At 39.1% G+C, this 21,292-nt stretch overlaps 1 pseudogene; it reads left to right on the top strand.

The window, feature by feature from the left end:
• Nucleotides 1-10,592: 10,592 nt before the first annotated feature.
• Nucleotides 10,593-13,024, top strand: LOC102821004 (annotated as a pseudogene).
• Nucleotides 13,025-21,292: the final 8,268 nt, after the last annotated feature.

Here is a 21,292-nt window from a genome sequence, read left to right as displayed (position 1 = left end):
TTTTCTTTCTTAGTGATGTCCTTCCCTGGTTTTGGTATGAAGGTTATGCTTGTTTTATAAAAAAATGTTAGGAAGTTTTCCATCCTTCTCGATATTCTGGAATAATTTGAGTAGATTTGGTGACAGCTTTTCCCTGAATGCTTGGAAGAACTCACGAGTGAAGCCATCTGGGCCTTGACTTCTTTTGGTTGGGAGATTTTTGATGACCTGATCAATATCTTCTTTTGTTATGGGTCTGTTCAAGCTTTCTACTTCACTCTGAGTAAGTTTAGATAGGTCGTGTTTTTCTAGAAATATGTCTATCTCTTTTAAGTTTTCAAATTTGTTGGAATACAGTTCTTCATAGTATTCTGTTATTCTCCTTTTGGTTTCATTTGGTTCCATGTGACATCACCCATGTGGTTTCTAATGCCAGTTATTTGTGTCCTCTCCCTCTTTTCTTTTGTTAGTTTTGCCAATGGCTTTTCAATTTTGTTAATCCTTTCAAAAAACCAGCTTCTTGTCCTGTTGATTCTTTCTATAATTTTTCTGTTTTCCATCTCATTGTTTTCTGCTCCTATCTTTGTTATTTCTTTTCTTTTGGTGACTGTAGGTTCCCTCTGTTGGTCAGTTTCTAATTGTTGGAGATGCTGTGTTAGTGTGTTAATTTTGGTTCTTTCCTCTTTTTGGATGTGTGCATTTATTGCAATAAATTGTCCTCTCAGCACCGCTTCCACCATGTCCCAAAGATTTTGGTATGTTGTATGTTCATTCTTGTTTGTTTCTAGGAACTTTGTGAGTTTATGTTTTATTTCTTCTTTTACCCAATCACTTTTCAGCAGGGTGTTATTCAGTTTCAATGTATTCAACTTTATTTCCTTGGTCTTCTTATTGTTGATTTCTAGTTTTATAGCATTTTGGTCTGAAAAGACACTTTGTAGTATTTTGATGTTTCTAAATTTATGCAGGCTTGCTTTGTGACTTGACGCATGATCAATTCTGGAAAACGTTCCACGTGCACTGGAGAAGAATGCATATTGTGCTGTTGTTGGTTTGAATGCTCTGTACACATCTATGAGGTCAAGTTGTTTGTGTTGTTTAGTTCCTCTGTAACTGTCGAGTTTCTTTCTGGTTGTTCTGTCCCTTTTCGAAAGTGGCATATTAAAATCTTCCACTATAATTGTAGATTTATCTATTTCTTTCTTCAATTCTAGTAAGATTTGCTTCATACATCTTGGTGCTCTTTCATTGGGAGCATAGATTATTTATTATGGTTATGTCATCTTGCTCAAGTGATCCTTTGATCATGAGATAGTGTCCTTCTCTGTTTCATGCTGGGTTTTGTCTTAAAGTGTACTTTATTAGAGATTAGTATTGCTACTCCTGCTTGTTTATTGTTGCAGTAAGCTTGGTATATTTTTTTCCATCCTTTAATTTTTAGTCTATTTGTCTTTGTGTATAAGGTGTGTCTCTTGCAGGCAGCATATTGAAAGGTCTTGTTTTCTTATCCATTCTGCCACTCTCTGCCCCTTCACTGGTGCATTCAATCTATTGACATTCATGTAATTATCAATAGGTATGAATTAATTGCTGCCATTATGTTAATTTTTTGGTAGTGCTCTTTGTTCCTTCGTTCTGCATGCCTTCTTGTGCTGAGTTTGTGTTTTTTGTGCTATTTCTTGTTGGTTTCTTCCTAGTTTTCATGTTTGCTTGTTTGTGAGGTTTTTAATGCTTAAATGGATGTTTGTTGTTGTGTTTTAAGCTTACTGGGTGTCTCCTCGTGGATATGATCAGAAGATAGGCTTCCCTTTTCACATGTTTAGTAGCTGTTATTGGCTCTTGTCTCAATGGTGGAATATTATGGGGCATGCTTGTAGCTTGGCTACATGGCCACAATTGCTGTCTCTTCTTGGGTACCATAGGGAGAAAAAGCTCCCACCTCCAGGAAAAATGTGTGATCAAAAGACCCAAAAGTAGAAGCAATATAAAAGCAGAGACAAAAACCTCCACTTTGAAACAAAAATAAAATTGTGTGTGTGCACTGTAGAAGCCTCCAGTAGTGGGTTGTTGTGTCCACTCACTCAGGCCTCTCCTCTAGTCACCACCATAGAATTGCACAGATAGATATTGAGAAGTTAATGGGAGAAAGACTATTTACTATTTTTGTTTCTGGAGGTCAGTTAGGTATCTGCATGTGCATAGCAGAATTCTTGAAATAGTTGTGTCTTTTTATGTTGGGGTTTTACAGATTGTTCATATGGTTTGTCTGTCAGGCCAAACCTGCTTTGTTTTTCTTTCTGGTTAGGCAATGGTTAATGGTCCCACACATGTTAACAGAAGTCAAAAGCAGCAGCCAATGGACCAATGGGGCCTGGGAAAGCTGTGGTCTAAATGCTAGACATTTTTGGGGGTGCACACCCAACCACCTGAAGACGTCTGGGCTGGACAAAGAAGGCACGGTGGGGAAGAGGAGGGGAGAAAAAAACATGTAGAATCCCTCCCCACCTCCTTTTTCACTTCACTGCTATTCATGCCGGTTCCCTGTGCTGGTCTATCTGTAGTCCCACCCTCTGACTTCTGCCCAGACGGGATAGCCACAGAGGCAGTCCCGTACTGATTTCTAAAATGGAATGCTTTCTTTTGTACTGTGATTATTCCACTAGTGGTTGTGGGAAACTGACGCCCTGACCTTTATGCTAGATCCAGAGCTCTGATGCAGTTTTGTGAGAGCCGCATCTCTGGGTTTTCAGCCCCTCCCCCATGGAGCCTGTCCTACCTGACTCTGCTCTGCCACTGCCAACTGGAAAAACTTTGCCTTCTTGAGCCGCCCTTTGAACTCTTCTCTTCAAAACATCAATTTCTCCCTCTTGCTTTAGTTATTCCACATTTAAGAGCCAGTTTCAGAGTCTCTTCTGATATATGCTCTGGTGTTTTCTTTCTTTCCTATCTTTTGAATGACCTTTTGCTTTCTTCCTATATTTCTTCTATGTCATCCCACAACTTGTCTGGACTTCAGTTATTAGTGTTCAGTGCATCACATCTATTCTTGATGTTCTCTAAATTCAGGTGGGACAGGCTCAAAGTTGTATTTTGGCTCTCATAGATTTGTTTTAATTTTCTTCAGCTTCAGCCTGAACTTATATATGAGTTTTTGATGGTCTGTCTATAGTTGGCTTTGCTCTGCCTGATGATATTCAGCTTATCCATTGTCTCTTTCAACAGACGTAGTTGATTCAACTCTTGTTCGTTCCATCTGGTAAGGTCCACATGTATAGTTGCCATTTATGTTATTTTTAAAAAAAGTATTTGTAATGAATAAGTCATTGGTCTTGAAAAATTCTATCATGCAATCTCCAGCATCATTTCTATCTTCAAAACTATGTATTTCAACTACCAGATCTTCGTTTCAAATTTCCACAGCCCAATCACCAGTAATTATCAATGAATTTTAATTGCATGTTGGATCAATTTCAGATTGAAGAAATTGGTAAAAATCTTCAATTCCCTCATATTTGCCATTAATGTGAAAATTGGTATGTAAATTTGGATAATAGCCATATAAATGCTTCTTCGTTGTAGATCTATGGATATTATCTTATCACTGACAGTGCTATACTTCAGGATAGGATTTGAAAATACCGTTTTTGATGATGAATGTGATACCATTCCTCTTCAATGTGTCAATCCTGATACTGTATTTCATATGATTGTCTTCTGACTCAAACTGGCCAATTCCTGTCCTTTTCAGTTCATTAATGACTAAGCTATCAATCTTTAAGCATTCTATTTTATTTTTGATGACTTCCAATTTTACTAGATGCATACTTCATACATCCTACAGTTCAATTATTAATAGATGCTTACAGCTATGTCTTGTCATTTAGAGTTGTGCTCCATCAGCAAATAAAAATCTGAAAACTTTTTTTTTCATCCACATAATTAATGTCAACTCTACTTTAAGGAGTCTACTCTTTCCTAGTCATATTTTGAGTGCCTTCCAACCTAAGGTACTCATCTTTTGACACTATATCAACATTATACTGCTACTCATAAGCTTTTCAGTGGCTAACTTTTCAGAAGTGGACCAACTCTTTCTTTTTAGTCTGTCTTAGTCTGGAAGTGCCACTGAAATCTGCCCACCATGTATAACCCTCCTGATAACATATCTGAAATATAAGAGATTAAGTGTTGCCATCCTGGCTTCTAAGTAGCATTCTGGTGATATAAATTTTTTTGTTCTTCTGGCATTTCATGTATTTTCAATATTATCAAAAATTTTAATTCAAATGCATCAATTCTTCTACAGTCTTTCTTATTCATTGTCCAGCTTTCACATGCCTATGAGGCTACTGAAAATTCCATGATTGGGTCAGGTGCAATTTATTCCTCAATCTGATCTCGTTACTCCTGAATACTTTAAAGAAGTATCTTGCAGCCTATTTGCCTGATGTAATATGTCATTTGATGTCTTGACTACTGCTTCAAGTTGCTGATTGTGGATCCAAACAAAATAAAACCTTTGACAATTCTGATCTTTTTCTGTTTATCATGATGTTACTTATTGGTCCAGTTGAACAGATTTTTGTTTTATTTACATCAAAGTGCAATCCATACTTAAGGCTTCATCAGTTTATATTTTAAGTTCTCTTTGTTTTCAACAAACAAGGTTATATCATCTAAATATTGCAGATTGTTAATGAGTCTTCCCCCAATCCTGATGTCACATTCTTCTTCATTTAATCCAGTTTGAAATCTGGCAATTCTACATGAATGTATTGTTGTAGCCAACTTTGAATTATTTTCAGCAAAATTTTACTTGATGTGATTTTTTTAAACTTTCTTTTGTGAATTGAGTGAAGGTTCACAGAAAAGATCGTCAGTTTTACATTCAACAAATCATAGGCTTTGTTTCCTCTCTTATGATTGCAATCCCTTCCATACAACAACAGTTTCCTACTTTCTCCCTGTGGTTCTATTTTCTGTTTCCTCTCTCCTTCCTAACCCTTCTCAACTTGGCTTAAGTAAGTGTTGCCCTTTTTATCTGTTTTTTAAAAGTTTTTATTGTGAATTGGATGATAATTTACATGGAAGAACATCAGCTTTACATTCATCCTATTGTATTTCGTTTCACTGAACTGACTATATTCCCCTCCATGCATCATCATTCAACAGCATTTGCTTCCATTCACTCAGGTTTTTGTTTGTTTGTTTGTTTGTTTGTTTTTTATGTACACCGACACACTCAGAAATATACAACCATTTAAACAACCAAAGGGTCCTTTAATCTTGAATTATTGACAATTCCATGGTGAGCATATCTTACTAGTACTGTTGTTTCCCCTTGATTCCTATCTACTACTTGGCCAAAAATTGGGTCACAAGGATGAGTTCCATTCTAGACCTGAAGGCTGGGTTCCTCCAGTCTCTTTCTGACCAGTAAGCTCTTTTACTTCCTCATCTCTTCCATTTGCTTTAGTTTCTCTATACTCAAGAGCAAGTTTCAGAAGTCTCCTCTGACATCTATTTTTGTATTTTCTTTTTCATATATATTTTTTAAGTTTTTATTGTGAATTGTGTGAAGGTTTACAGGACAGATCATCAGTTTTACATTCAACAAATCATATACTTTGTTTCATTACAATGATTATAATCACCTACATGTACCATCAGTTAATAGTTTTTCTCTCTTATTCACTTCAGCTCTTTTTTTTTTTAACGCTCAGACATATATAATAATTGACACCACCAAAGGGCACATTCTGCAAGTCTTCCTCCTGACCACCATCTCTGAGCCCCTCTCTTCCCAATGAATCTAGAGTCCTCAGCTGATTCCTCTCTCCATGTCCCCATCTCTGGTGTCACTGCTTCTCTGGATAAGGTTTCTCATTCTGTTTGTGCTTGTCTCCCTTGATGGTCCTAGGGTTGTTTGTTTTTGGACTGTAAGATTAACTACTCTCCCGTTTTTGTTACAAAACTTCTACCTTTACAATTGTGGCAGTTGCAGTTAGTCATGATAACAATTACTCACTATTGAATCATAAGAATCTTATCCCCATCACTTTTTACTATGGGGATTCTTTTTTTCCCCACACACTCTTATACTAATTCCCCCTTGAAACCTTGTAAGCCAGTCACTTCATGCTTTTATCACCCCCTCATTTTAGGCAGTCAATGTCTGAGTCGCCCATCCTTATCTACCATGTGTACAGAGGGGATAGCATTGATACTTGGCGTGAAGACTCCTTCCCTCTATGTTGGTTATTACCTCCATGAGTATAGGTCAGGTTTATCAAATTGTAGCAATTTACCCTTATTACTACCTCTATGAGTATACGTCAAGTTCATTAAACTGTAGCAATTTACCCTCGTTTCCTTTATCAAAAATTGTTTTGTTCTTTTTCTTTTTTTTTTTTTCTTCCTTTAGTTGAGTTCTGATTATCAAGCCATCGAGACTAGGTCAAATGGGTACTATCTGCAAGCTTAGGTGTTCTGGTGCCTCTCCTCTCACTTCATATCAGCTGGATGCTTCATTCTCAGCTCTAGCCCTCTGTGGCTATGTCTTTGTCCATGGGCTCAGGTATCCCCAGGTCTCACCACACTTTGAACCAACAAGCCCTTCCTCTTCTCTCTCTCATCTTCAGGTCAATAGGAGTCCGTGGAACGTGGTTGAACTCGGCCCATTTCTTCATTGTTGCCTTTCCCTCTCTTCCACTCACCAGTAGACCAGAGTTGTTGTCAGCAAGCTTACATGCCTGCGCATGTGTTCCTTTTGAGCTTCAGTCTCAGAGGGGGGTTTTCTTGAAGGAACTTGATTGTTTTCCTTGATGACTTCCCAGCAAACAACTTGCCTATTCTTATAGCAGCCAGTCATACTGACATTTTTGTTTTGGGTTTATCCTGATGATCTTTCTTTGAAGATGTATTTTTCATATCTTTTTAATGATCTTTGCTTTCTTCCTGTATGATGTACTTGATGCCATCTCACAACTCTTCTGGTCTTTGGTCATTTGTGTCTAATACATCAAATCTATTCTTGAGAGGGTCTCTAAAGTTCATATGGGATATGTTGAAAGTCATACTTTGGTTCTCATGTACTTGTCTTAAACTTACTTCTGTTTCAGCTTGAATTTGCTTATGAACAACTGATGGTCTGTTCTACAGTCTGTCCTTGGCCTTGTTGTGGCTGAAGATATTGAATGTTCCCTGTTTTTCCCACAGATGTAATCAATTTGACTTCTGTGCATTCCATCTGGTTATATCCATGTGTCTATTCACATTTTATGTTGTTTTAAAAAGGTATTTGCAATGATTATGTCATTGGTCTTGCAAAATTGTATCATGAAATCTCCAACATCATTACTATCACCAAGTTCATATTTTCTAATGTAATATTTAGGGTTTTGTGTCAACTTGACTAGGCCAGGATTCCCATGATTTAGCAGTTAAAATATGCTTATTGCTAGGGTGATGAAACCTACCTCAGGCATAGTTAACTCTATGATGAGTGGCTCTAAGCAGACAATCAATTGAAGGGATGCTTCCTTGGGAGTATGGCCTGCTCCCAATATAATGGACACACAGGATAGGCTCTCCCTTCTGCTGAGGATCTGGGACTCCACAATTGCAAGCCATTTCCTTGATAATAAATGTCTCTTTATATATAAAGAGGAAATGGCTTGAAAACTGTTTTTGAAAACCTGGCCGAAGACATCCAACTACTGATCCTTCCTCTTTGTTTCCAATCACCAGTAATAATCAAAGGATCTTGATTGCATTTTTTATCAATTTCAGACTGAATATATTGGTAGAATTCTTTAGTTTCATCATCACTGGCTTTAATGGTTGGTGCGTAACTTGAATAATAGTAGTATTAATTAGTTTTCCTTGTGGACATGTGGATATCATCCTATCATAGACAGTGATGTACTTCCAGATACAGTTTGAAGTGTTCTTTTGACAATGAATGCCATGCCATTCCTCTTTAATTTGTTTTCCCTGGCAAAGTAAACCACATGATTGTCAGATTCAAAATGGCCAATACCAATCCATTTTAGCTCACTAATCCTAGGATATCATGACCCTTAAGAAGGCTTTATCTGCTAGAGAGCACTTGAATCTCTAGAAAATATCGCCAAGTCCTCATGGCAGCAGAGCTGAATCTCAACTGAGCTACAGCCAAAAGACACTGAGACAAGAGGGTTTGTGTTTGCTTAGCTACTGCCATTCAAAGAAGATTCTGAGTTTTTCTCTTTCTGGAATTTCTTTCTCTCTCTATCTAATCCACTGCCTGTCAGCCTACACAGATGCATCCAGGGAATGGCTGAGGCTTCTTTAATGTGGAAGTGTTGAATGGTACAGGCTTGTAAAGTTGCAAGGTGCCTAGTTTCATGGCACAAAATCAAAGCACTCAACAGCCCCAGGAGCACACAAATCTATCACCACACTGTTTTGGTAGGCTTTTCTGCAGTCTCAATGGGCCTCATCTCTAGTGCACATACAAACCACCTGGAGATAATGTCAACTTCCTGGACCCTGTGTCTAGTGGGGATTTTGAGTCTAGTTGTCTTTAGCCACAATGAGCGAAGCCCTACTCCAGGCATAGCCTCCAGTTTTCCAGTGAGCTAGCCCCAAGCACCTCACCCTTCAATTTCTTCTTGAGCATTTTTCTACTACGGAATTTTTGGATTCTTATATGTCCTTCAGGGTAGGGTCATCCTTTCTGTTCCCATTATATTATTATTTTAACAGACACCTAGCTCACCAACTTTGCCAATGTTCTCTTTATCTTTTGTGCCCCTGCTTTCCTAGGACTTGTATTCTAGAAACCTCTTTTAATTTCTAACAATTCTACCCCCATTTCTACTCTTCATCCCCTTACATGCCTCTCAAATTATCCAAACAACCAAAAAACTTCAACTTTGTAATGATCCTCTTCATATAGACAAAATTGCATTTACAGTTTAAGGAAAGATACTGTTTCTCCCCGTTGAAATGTTTAAGGTGGCAAAAACCAAACTAAATCTCTGCACCATTTAAGACTTCCTGAAGCAGGTCATGAAGTATACCTTAATTATTTAATAGTTTGTCTTCTATTAATGTGGTGGACTAATAGTGCTTGCATTGTATTTCTTTAATTAAGAGCTATATTTTATGTTATAGCTATTGTTAAGTGTCATCCAGTCAGTGCTGACTCATAGCAACTCTGTATAAGTTTTCCAAGAAGCAGCTGGATTTGAACTGCCGACCTTGCAGTTAGTAGTCCAGTGTTTGCCCTACAGTGCTGTACCAAGAATACTATAGTTTTATTGTTGTTGTTATTCACTGCCATGGAGTCAGTTCCGACTGTATAGGGTTTCTGAGGAGCAGTTGGTGGGTTTGAACTGCTAACCTTGTGGTTTGAAGTTACAGCACCACACCATGATATAGAGCTAGGAGGAAAAAACAATGGGTCTAGTCTCTACTTCAGTTATAACTTTCAGCAACCCCAACCCATGTGGTATGACTGCCATCTAGTGGCAACATATCCTCATCAAAGAAGTCATGCTCAAAGGAGGTGGAGAAGAGAAGTACTGCAAATCCTGCAACTGCAGGGTTAAGACTCAAAACCCACACGTGATGAGCATAAAGCTTTATTTTCTATACTGCCAACTCTCAAAACTTCTCAGCATATTTTAAGAAGTATAAATTTACTGATTTGATTTCAGCAAAGGTCATACATAAAAGCCTGGGATTTAATTCTAAAAGAATTTATCTTGAAGAGGCGGCAATATGGTTAATGAGACAGAAACGCTATCCAGACACTCTACAACAAATATATGAAAAACCAAATTAAATGGATGCACATGATAGTCCTGGAGCTTCAGATAACAGGATAGAGAAGTGGATTGAATGCTTACTAGCAGAGGAAGCTGAACAGAAGTGGCAAAAAAAAAAAGGAGACGGGTGATCTGTGCCAACCAGCCAGACACAGTGTGACCATCTTGAATTTTTACAGCTTTGGTGACAGACAATAGCTTGGTGGTGCAGAGACATATTGGTGACTGACAGAGAGAAAGGTGAGATTGTCTTCTTATTCCCCACACTACCCTGGTGACCAGAAGCACACACTCCCATTGAACTTTTGCTCTCCCCCAAGCTGTAAGGTGGTGAGTCGCACAGCTGTGAGCTGAATCAAAGACAGTCAGGTGCTATCTGCACCAACCCTGGCACCTGGATTCAGGTGAGCCTGCTCCAAACCTGCAGGCACAGGCCTGGCCAACCTTGGATTAGCCTTCACTGGGAGAAGAAGCTGAACATACATGAAGGGGAAAAGAGAGAGAGAAGTGACTATGCCTACCAGACAGGCCCAAGTGGCCATCTTGAACTTTTGCAAGCAGTTATAAAGGCAGAGGGAGATTGGATGGCACCAAGGCTAATTAGGAGAGGAAACTGAACTGTTGCAGAAACAAAGGATACAGACAGGTGACCTGTGCCGGTTCGCCCGGACACAAAGTGGTCCTCTTTAACTTTTATGAGTGGCTTTGGAGACAGAGAGCAGCTCGGTGACCACTGGGACTGGAGGAGAGAAAAGTGATGTTTGTCTTGTTCCCTACATTTTCTGGGTGACCAGAAGCATGGTCAATCCCCACCTGGGTACACCCCCAGTGACGTGCCCACTCTCCAGGTGCTCACAGACTTACAGTGATGAGCCCACTCAGTTGTAAACTGCATCAAAGTGCACACCTGGATTCAAGTAAGGCCGGATCCAGACCGGCAGAGCCAGTTCTGAACTAGCAGAAACTCTTGCCCCTGGCTGCCCTCTGGAATGGAAAGACCATGATTCCATCTGTTTTGGAATCTGTACTAACTACTTCCAGATTGGGTTCCCAGAAGAGCCAACCCTTAGGCCTATAGGAACATCATCTCCAGCTGAGAATGCCACTGTCTCATCCCTTCCTCATCCACCCCTCCTCCTTGGCTGGCAAGAGCTCCCAGACTTTTCTCTTCTCTGGGTCTGGAACCTGCCCGGAATTTTCCCTTTCATTGTTTTTGCTTGTTTATTCTTTCTTCCTCTCTTTACCTTTCCTTGTTTTTTTTTTTTTTCTTTGTCTGTTTTCTTTTTTTTTTCTTTTTGTTTTTTTTCTGACACACACACACACACACACAAACCACTCCACTTTCTCATCTTTATTTTTGCTCTTGATTTTCCTTTACTACTCTGTGGTCTCATTCTCTTTCCCTAATTGTTTAGTGCTTTTTCTTTCTTATTTTATCTCTTATTTTTCTCTTCCATGTTTTTGTTTTCTTCTACCTCTTTTCTGTTTTCGATTATTGTAATCTTTTTCTAGCTGTTACCTGCTTTCATCATCTTTTTTCTCCTTTATTATGTTCTTTTTCACTGTTGCTTTGATTGTTTTTTCTCTCTATTGTGTGTGTTTTCTCTTCCTCCCTAAAACAATAGGGACAACAACTGTGCACACACAGTGCAGCCACAACCATACCCTCTGTGGCCCCAGCCACTGGACAAGAACCACTACCAGCTGCTATGCACCTGAAGAATGACAACAGCTAATGCCAGTCAAGCCCATCCTAAACTGAACGGCACAAATGAAGAACAGAAAATGAATGGTGCACAAGCTTCCATTCTCTTCCATTCTCACCATGAGGCAGCTGGTTAGTGCTTAAGAACACACCAACATACAATCTTAAATTAAATACAAATACAATGACACCAAACTGTCTCACAGGCAACAGGCAATTTCTGTTTACATGAATACATATGTAAATAAAACTACAAAGCACTGCTTTAAGAAACCAAAAAAGACTTACAAAACTGGAAGAATAGGAAGTGGCCGGCTAGGGCTGGGGCTGGGCGGGGACCGGGCTTGTTGGTGAGGCAGCGGCTGCTCGGTAGGCGGGTTCGGTCTTCGGGAGCCAGCCGCCACCATCATTCTGCTGGAGGTGAACAACCGCATCATAGAGAGGAGACGCTCACGCTCAAGCTCGAGAACTTGGCTTCCGGAAACAAACCAGAAGCAGTAGAAGTAATATTTGCAGATTTTGATGGGGTCCTCTATCATATTTCAAATCCTAATGGATTTGAGTGATATTTTAAATCCTAATGGAGCTCTGGTAGCCTAGTGGCTACGAATTGGGCTGCGAACCATAATGTCAACTGTGCGAAACTACCAGCTGTTCTGCGGGAGAAAGACGAGGCTTTCTGCTCCCGTAAAGATTTTACAGGCTCGGAAACCCGTCAGGGTCGTTATTAGTTGGAACCGATTCCACCGCACACAACAACAACAACAACAATGGAAACAAAACAAAAATAATAGTCAGTATCTCTTTGAAATTCTACAAGGAAATGCAGGCACATGGTACTAAATAGTTATTAAAGAGAGTATACAGAAGTTTCTTGGTAAATCCAGAATCAGGATACAGTGTCTTTTTGCTATAAGGGCTGGAAAATCTGTCTGCCTCCAAGGAGTCAATCGTCCATCAGTCCGGCATGTTGTAACGAAATTGTTTTGACTCTGTCTTTGAAAAATACTTCCAATTCCAAGAAGAGGGCCAGGAAGGAGAGAACAGGGCAGTTATCCATTATAAGGATGATGAGACCATGGATGTTGAGTCAAAAAAAGACAGAAGTCACAGTAGTCTTCAGCATAGTGTTTAAAGATGATGATGTGGTCATTGGAAAAGTGTTTATGCAGGAATTCAAAGAAGGACATAGAGCCAGCCCCACAGACCCACAAGTCCTCTTTAGCCACAGGAAGCCCCCTCTGGAGCTGAAAGATACCGATGCTGCTGTAGGCGACAACGCTGGCTATATCACCTTTGTGCTGTTCCCTCGCCACACCAACACCAGTGCCCGAGACAACACCACCAACCTGATCCACACGTTTCGAGACTACCTGCGCTACCACATCAAGTGCTCGAAGGCCTATATTCACACACGGATGCTGGCGAAAACCTCCGACTTCCTCAAGGTGCTGAACCGTGCACGTCCAGATGCCAAGAAAAAGAAATGAAAACAATCACAGGGAAGATGTTTTCATCCCGCTAACCCTTGGGCACGGGAGGAGGCGACTGGCAACTGAAAGCTGAAACCCTTGCTACTGGATAATCGTAGCTTTTAATGTTGCACCTCTTCAGGTTCCTAGGGATTCTCCATTTGGGTTCCATTTTGTACACGTTTGGAAAATATTCTGCAGAATCGAGCTGTGCTTGCAAGGCCTTCGTATTTCCCAACAATTAAAAAAAAAAGATTCATTCCACTTGATCAACTTAATTGCGTTTCTTTATCTTCCCCCCACCCCCTTTACTCTCCTTTCCTCTTTTCCAAGCTGTTTTGCTTTGCAATATGTTACTGGTAATGAGTTGCAGTATTTGAGTTCAAAACTGTATACTAAAGAAATATGGATGGGATCATTAATAAAGAAAATCTTTCTATTGTAAAACAACTGGAAGAATATACTATGCACATGGATAGGAAGAATTAACATTGCGAAAATATCAATACTACCCAAAGCAATCTATAGATGTAATGTAATCCCAATCCAGATTCCAACATCATTCTCTTTAGAAATAGAAAAATATGATCACTAGGTTTATATAGAGAGTAAAGAGACCTCGGATAAACAAAGCTTTACTTAAGAAGAAGAACAAAGTTGTGAAAATGTCAATACTACCCAAAGCAATCTATAGATGTAATATAATCCCAATCCAGATTCCAACATTATTCTCTTTAGAAATGAAAAAAAAAAAAAAAAGATCACTAGGTTTATGTAGAGAGTAAAGAGACCTCGGATAAACAAAGCTTTACTTAAGAAGCAGAACAAAGTTGGAAACTTCTCACTTCCTGACCTCAAAACCTGCTACACAACCACAAACAGCTTGGTACTGGTACAATGAAAGATACATAGATCAATGGGACAAATTGAGAACACAGAAGTAAATCCATTCACATATAGTCTGCAGATCTTTGTCAAAGGCCCAAAATACAACAAATAAGGAAGAGATAGTTTGTTTAATAAATGGTGCTGGCAAAACTAGAAATCCACTTGCAGAAGAATGAAACAAGATCCATATCTCACATCATATACAAAAACAAACAATATGTATTAAAGATCAAGATGTAAAACTCAGAATTATAAATATCATCAATGAAAAAATAAGGACAAACTTAAGGGCTCTAATACAGGGCATAAGTACACTGTTAAATATTATTCAAAACACACAAACAGCAAAAGACACAAACATGACTGAGACCTCTTAAAAACTGGACACTTATGTGCATCAAAAGATTTCACTAAAAAGAAGTCCACAGACTGGGGAAAAAGAAATTGCAGTGACATATAAGACAAATGACGAATCTGTAAAATTTATAGAAAACTTCAACACCTTATAAGAAAAAGACAGACCAATTAAAATAATGGGCAGAGGACATAAACAGACACTTCACCAAAGAAGACACTCAGGTGACAAACAAATGGGAAGAAATGCTTGTGATCATTAGCCATTAGAGATGTAAATCAAAACAATTAATTATTATCTCATCCCAGCATTAATGTTGTTGCTAGATGCAGTTGAGTTGGTATGACTCACAGCAACCTTATGCACAACAGAACAAAACACTGCCTGGTCCTGTGCCAACCTCACAATCGTTGCTATACTTGAGCCCATTCCAGCTTGTTGGGGATCTTCCTCTTTTTGCTGACTCTCCACTTTACGAAGCATGATGTCCTTCTCCAGGAACTCGTCCCTCCTGATAATACGTATCAAGTATGAAAGATGAAGCCTGGCCATCCTGGCTTCTAAGAAACTTTCTGACTGTACTTCTTCCTATACAGATTTGCTTGTGCTTTGGGCGTTCCATGGTACTTTTAATATTCTCCTCCAACACCATAACTCAAATGCATCAGTTCTGTGGTCTTTTTATTCATCATCCAATTTTCACATGCATATGAGGTTATTGAAAATACCATGGCTTAGGTCAGATACATCTTAGTCCTCAAACTGACATCTTTCCTCTTGAACACTTTAAAGAATGTTAATAGCAAAGTTTTAAAAAACAGAGAACAACAAATGCTGGTGAGGATGTGGAGACTGGAACCCTTCTACATTGCTGGTAGGACTGTAAAATGGTGCAAACACTGTGGAAAACAGTATGGCACATCCTAAAATAATTTGGAAATATCAATAACTTATGAACCAGCAATCCCTCTTCTTGGTATATATTTCCAAGATATAAGAGCCATGACACAGAAGATATATGCACACCTACATTCATCACAGCACTATTCACAATAGAAAAACAGTGAAGACAGTCTAAATCTCATCAATGGAAGAATGGGTAAACAAACTTTGGTACATACATATACACAATAGAATGCTTCACATAGAAGAATAACGATGAATCTATGAAGCACCTCATAATATGGATGAACCTGAAGGAGTTCATGTTGAGTGAAATTAGTCACAAAAGAACAAATTTGGTAAGAGGCCACTATTGTAAAAACTCAAGAAAAGATTTTTATGCTAAAAGACATTCTTTGATGGTTACCAGGGAAGAGAGAGTGATTCATTGGCTAGAGAGTAGACATATGTTAATTTGGGTGACAGAGAAGGCCTTATACAGCAGGAAGGAGGTTGGCATAAGAATGATGAAGACAGGTAAAGGCACAGGAAGGTAATCAAGGGTTAAAAGGGAAAGAGGTAATACTGTTATAAATAACCCTGCAACAGACACATGAACAGATACACAGGCTAAACGGATAGGGAGGGAGAGTGGGCGTATACCCATAAATACTTAAAGGTTTGGCAGAGGATATTTGTACATAGGTGTTTACCCTTGTTGCAAACGCATCTATGACTATGGTAGAGTATACAGGGGACAAACCCTTGAAAATGTCTTACACTTCATCAGACATGTTGGGGCAATGAATTGCTGGGCTTGAAGGCTCAGGACCATAGTCTCAGGTGACAACATGGTCAATTGGTGTAACATAGTCCACAAAGACAATACTCTATGTTCAGTTTGGGATTCTAAAACATTCTAATGACTGGAATTTTAAAAGCTCTTTATCAGCCATCTAAGTTGCAACTATAGTCCTTGTGTGGCACTGTGCATTAATGCGCCAGACTGCAAAGCCGTTTGAACTGCAAAGTCGGTGGTTCAAGTTCACTAACTGCTCCTCGAAAACCCTATACAGAGTCACTATGGGTCGGAGTCAACTCGATGGCACTTCACAACAATAACAAAAGGTGTGACTATTGGTCTCTCCATGTTCAGAAGAAAGAATAGTGATGAAAACTGAAAGTTCTTGGAATCAATTAGTCCAATGAACAAATGGAATACATGAACATCAGTCTCCTTAACTCTGAAACTAGAAGAACTAGATGGTGCCTAGTTACCACTACCCACAGTTCTGAAAGGCGTCACATTAGAAGGTCCCAGATAATGTGTGACAAAGTCAAAATTATGAAAAAAGACCAAGCTTATTGGTCAGAAAGAGACTGGAGGAACCCAAGAGTATGATCCTAAGCCACCATTCAGGTAAGGAACAGAACTCACCTTCATGGCCCAATTTTCAGTCAAACGTATATAGGTTTTAGGAGGGACAACACCACCAGTAATATATGCTCATCATGGAATAGTCAACTATTCAAGATCAAAAGAGCAATATTTACCTAAGAAAACATTTCAGAGAGGCTGGGGAGGAGGGAGGAATGTAAATAAGAAGCACGAGGAGGAAGCGGGATAACTGTTGTTACATGGAGGGGATGAACATTTGTTGACAGGAGTCAAAGTATGTGATTTGTTGAATATAAGACCATCATTCAATTAATGATAAAAAGTTTACAAAAGCAAAAAGAGAGTTTGTCTTTATTTCATATGGGCTCCAAATGAACATAATGTTGGAGATAATATAGACCTGAGGCTCACGTTTTGTATTCATTGAAGTCTAGCCCAGAAAACATGTGGTGTTTTTTACTTTACTAATGTTTGTATCACTGGAATCAGTAAGGAAAGGTAAGTGGACTAGGTCAGAAGCACTAGATCCACTCTCTGCTATGAAACCTTGAGAAACTACTTCAACATTTTCCAATCCTAATTGCTCAACCAAGTAAACAGTAGGGTTGAAGTAGACTCTCTTTAAGACACTGTTTGTGAAGTTTTTAAACCAACTGCTGTGGAGTCAATTCCAGCTCAAGGAAATCCCAAGTGTGTTAGAGTGAAACTGGGCTCCATAGGGTTGCCAAAGAATGATTTTTTTATTTTTTATTTTTCAAAAGTAAATTGACAGGTCTTTCTTTGGAGGAGCCTCTGGGTAGATTTGATTCTTCAAAATCTATGTTAGCAACTGAGTATGTCAATCATTTGCACCACCAAGAAAATCCATGAGAAGTTCTAAGATCCTTCATATTTCTTAAATCCCACCCAGAATATTTCTTAGAAGTGAGGATGGAGAGACTTCAACTCACTTACTTTGGACACATTATCATGGTAGTCCAATCAGAAGAAAAGGGCATCATGCTTAGTGAATGAAGTAGGTCACTAAAAATGAGGGAAATTATCAATTAGATGGGCTGACAAAATAACCTCAACAAATGCTACAATTTGATGAACTTGACCTATACCTATGGATATAGTAGTTCAAAATACCACCTGAGAGGGAAGGAGTCTTCACATCAAGTATCAATCTTATGTCTACTGTATACAAGGTAGATAGGGACAGGCAACTTACACATTGGCTACATAAATTGAGGGGACGATAAAGGCACAAAATGGATGGCTTACAACTTTGCAAGAGGGAGTTTAGCTTAAGAGTGCCTGGGGGAAGGTAGAATCGCCACTGAACAGTTTTCATCTTGTCTAGATGGGTCTGGTGAAAAGACATGGAGATAAGATTCCTATGATTCAGTAGTGAGTAATTGTTATCATGACTAATTGCAACTGTCACTATTGCAAAGGTAGAAGTTTTAAAACAAAAATGGGGGAGTAGTTAATGTTAATCTTACAGTCCAGAAACAGACGACCCTGGGACCATCAAGGGAAAAAAGCATGAGCAGAGTGTGGGACCCTATCCAGAGAAGCAGCAACACCAGAGATGGAGGCAGAGATGAGGACATGGAGAGATAGAGCAGCTGAGGACTCTGGACTCATGGAAGAGAAAGGCTGTGTGCTGGTGGCCAGAAGGCAGGCCTTGCAGAATGTGCCCTTTGGTTGTTTAAATGATTAGATATTCCTGAGTGTTTTTGTGTACATCCCCACCGCTCAAAAACAAAACAAAACAGAAAAACAGAGGGAATAGAAGCAAATACTGTTGAATAATAATGCACGGAGGAGATTGTAATCATTGCAATGAAACAATGAGTGTAAAACTGATGCTCACCCATATAAACTATCACTCAATTCACAATAAAAACTTTTTTTAAAAAGCCTCAACAGTGGACTCACACATATTTTTAAATGATGTAGGACCTGGCAGTGTTTCATTCTTTTAACATATGGTCTTCATAAGTTAGAGTTGACTCGATGGCAGCTAGATAGCAAGGTAGACCAACATGTAATGTTTTGACTCCATTCACCTTGACTCTGAACATTCACATTATCATCCGTGTTTCCAGGCTAACCTGGTGTTACCCTGGCGCCTCCTGGGAAGCTAGAGTAACTATGAAATATTTCTGCTGGCCAGTTTGTCAAATGATTTTTGTGTTTGTCATTGACACTGGTTATTATAGAAGTTTGCTTCCTCCATCCCCACCCCCAGTGAAGTCTGTCTGAGAAGAAAAAGGAGTCAAATAAAACCCATAAGATCCGAAAGTACACAACATGACATGGTTTATTTTGTTGAGTTACTGCCTACTTCTGTGAACTTAAAAACACACACTGGTGTGTTTGAAGTTTCATTTTGGTTCATGTTTTTATTATTCAGAAGTCAGTAACAAGATGAGTAAGAATGATGATGCCTCACTTCAATAGTCCAAACAGCACCTGTCACATTATCCCTTCAATGCAGATGTGTGGCAGATGTGTGCATTCTGAAAGCATAGTGTCTTAAAATGGTACGGTGAATGCTGAAGTAAAGGTTTTGCAAGAAGGGCACATATTATCACTTTATCTGTTTGCATTGCCTGATAAGAAAGCCACACTGCAGTTCTAGGAAATCAGGAGAGGTGCACAACAAAGTATTTTTCTTAAACCACACAGCCATATGTTTTCTTAAAATTATTAATATAATGTACAAACACTGCTCTTGGGAAAGCATGCCGATTCACTTTGATAAGAGGTGTTTTGTTAAATACAAATGGTCCCTGAATCCCTGGGTGGCATAAATGATTGAGTGCTTGGCTATTGTCTGAGAAGTGAGCAGTCAAACCCACCCTGAAGAGCCTAAGAAGAAAGGCCTGGTTATCTGCTTCCAAAGTTTACAGTCATGAAAGTATTGTAGTGTATACGTCTACTCTGAAACCCATAGGGTGACCCTCTGTCAGAATCAACTCAATGGCAACTGGTGTTTATTTGTTTTCTGGCTTCAACACAAAGCACAATGTGCTTCAGCAACCCTGAACAATTGTTTCAAAAGAGTCATAACAGTTCAATGTTACAAGAAATCTTAAAAGTGATTTTAAGTGACGTCAAGTTAGTTCCGATTCATAGCGACCCTGTACAGGGTTTCCGAGCAGCCGCTAGTGAATTTGAACCACTGACCTTGTGGTTCAAACCGACCTTACAGTATAGCATATTATTCTGCAGTGCCATGTTGTTGTTATGTGCCGTGGAGTCGGCTCCAACTCATAGCGACCCTGTAACAGGGTTTCCAAGGCTATAAATCTTTACAGGAGCAGAAAGCCTCATCTTCCTCCCACGGAACAGCTGGTAATTTCAAACTGCTGACCGTGAGATTAGCAGCCCGATGCGTAAACACTACGCTACCAGAGCGCCCATTGTTGTTTTTGTTAAACGCCGTCAAGTTGGTTCCGACCCATAGCGACCCTCTAGAGGGTTCCCAAGGAGCGACTGGTGTGCTTGAACTACCAACCTTGCAGTTCAAACTGACTTTGCAGTCTGGCGCATTAACCTACAGGACTCCATAGTGATCAAATAGTCCTCGCAACAGGGACAGTCCACTCCCCACTTTCCAGTTAACCCACCTTCTCCCCTGCTTTCTACACTAACCAGGATTCTTATCTAATATTGAAGTGAATGAGAACACGCTTCTTTCTAGGTTTTTGTAAAAATAGGTTTTTTACTTCATATTTCCTAATTATAAAGGAATGTTTTATAACCTGCCAGATATAGAAATAATATAACAAATCATAGTTTAAATTGTCCATAGTTTCAGTAGTCAGAGCTGCTTCCAACCTACATTTGGCATATTTTCTGAACGCCCTTTCATTGTTTTTTTTTTACATCATTGGAATAGTATATTTATATTAAATACCCTCGATAAATTACACTGTTAAGGGCTAACAAACACTCCACTCTCTGGCTGTGGTATGCATTTCTTAACCATCCCCTAAATATACATTTAAGTTTCTTTCAGTCTATCGCTCCTAAAAAACATGATGTGTTGTTGTCTTTGTCTAATTAATTTACTTTAAAAACAACGCAGAAATGGACTTACTGGATCAGAGATTAAACACTTTAAAGCCCTTGGAGACTTCCTGCTAAGTGGCTAGTTGACACCAGCAGAGCTGTGGATGAAAAGTTTGAGCACACCAGATCTCACCAACACTGAGCACTATCGGGTGGCAGCCTATTTGATTTCTTGTTTCTTTTCTTTTAACTTGCTAATTTGATCAGTAGAGAATAAAGTATCTAATTGTTACTGCAAATATCATTTCTAGTAGGATTTTTCATTTGCATTTTCTCACTTTATGAGTTTCTCTTCAAGGCTTTTATCCAGCTTTTTTTTTTTTTTTCCCAAACTAAAAATTGTTAAAAAAAACTTATTTTTCATAGATTTTATTTTTTCATTTTCAGAACACTTCAGATGTACAAAACTTTCCCCAGATTCCTCTATTCCCTTATTATTAAACCTTGCATTTGTGTGACACACTGTGATGAACCTTTATGATACATTGTTGTTGTTGTTAGGTGCCATTGAGTCGGCACTGACTCAGTGACCTTACGCACAGCAGAATCAAACAATGTCCAATCCTGGGCCAACCTCACTACTGTTGCCACGCTTGAGTTCGCCAATGCTGCCACCTAGCCAATCCATCTCATTGGGGGTCTTCCTCTTTTTCTATGACCCTCCATCTTACCAAACACGATATCCTTCTCCAGCGACTGTTCCCTCCTGACAATATGTCCAAAGTATGA

The sequence above is a fragment of the Chrysochloris asiatica genome, unplaced genomic scaffold (assembly GCF_000296735.1).
Source record: "Chrysochloris asiatica unplaced genomic scaffold, ChrAsi1.0 scaffold00377, whole genome shotgun sequence".
NCBI lineage: Eukaryota > Metazoa > Chordata > Mammalia > Afrosoricida > Chrysochloridae > Chrysochloris > Chrysochloris asiatica.
This window is presented reverse-complemented; position numbering and strand designations above follow the sequence as displayed.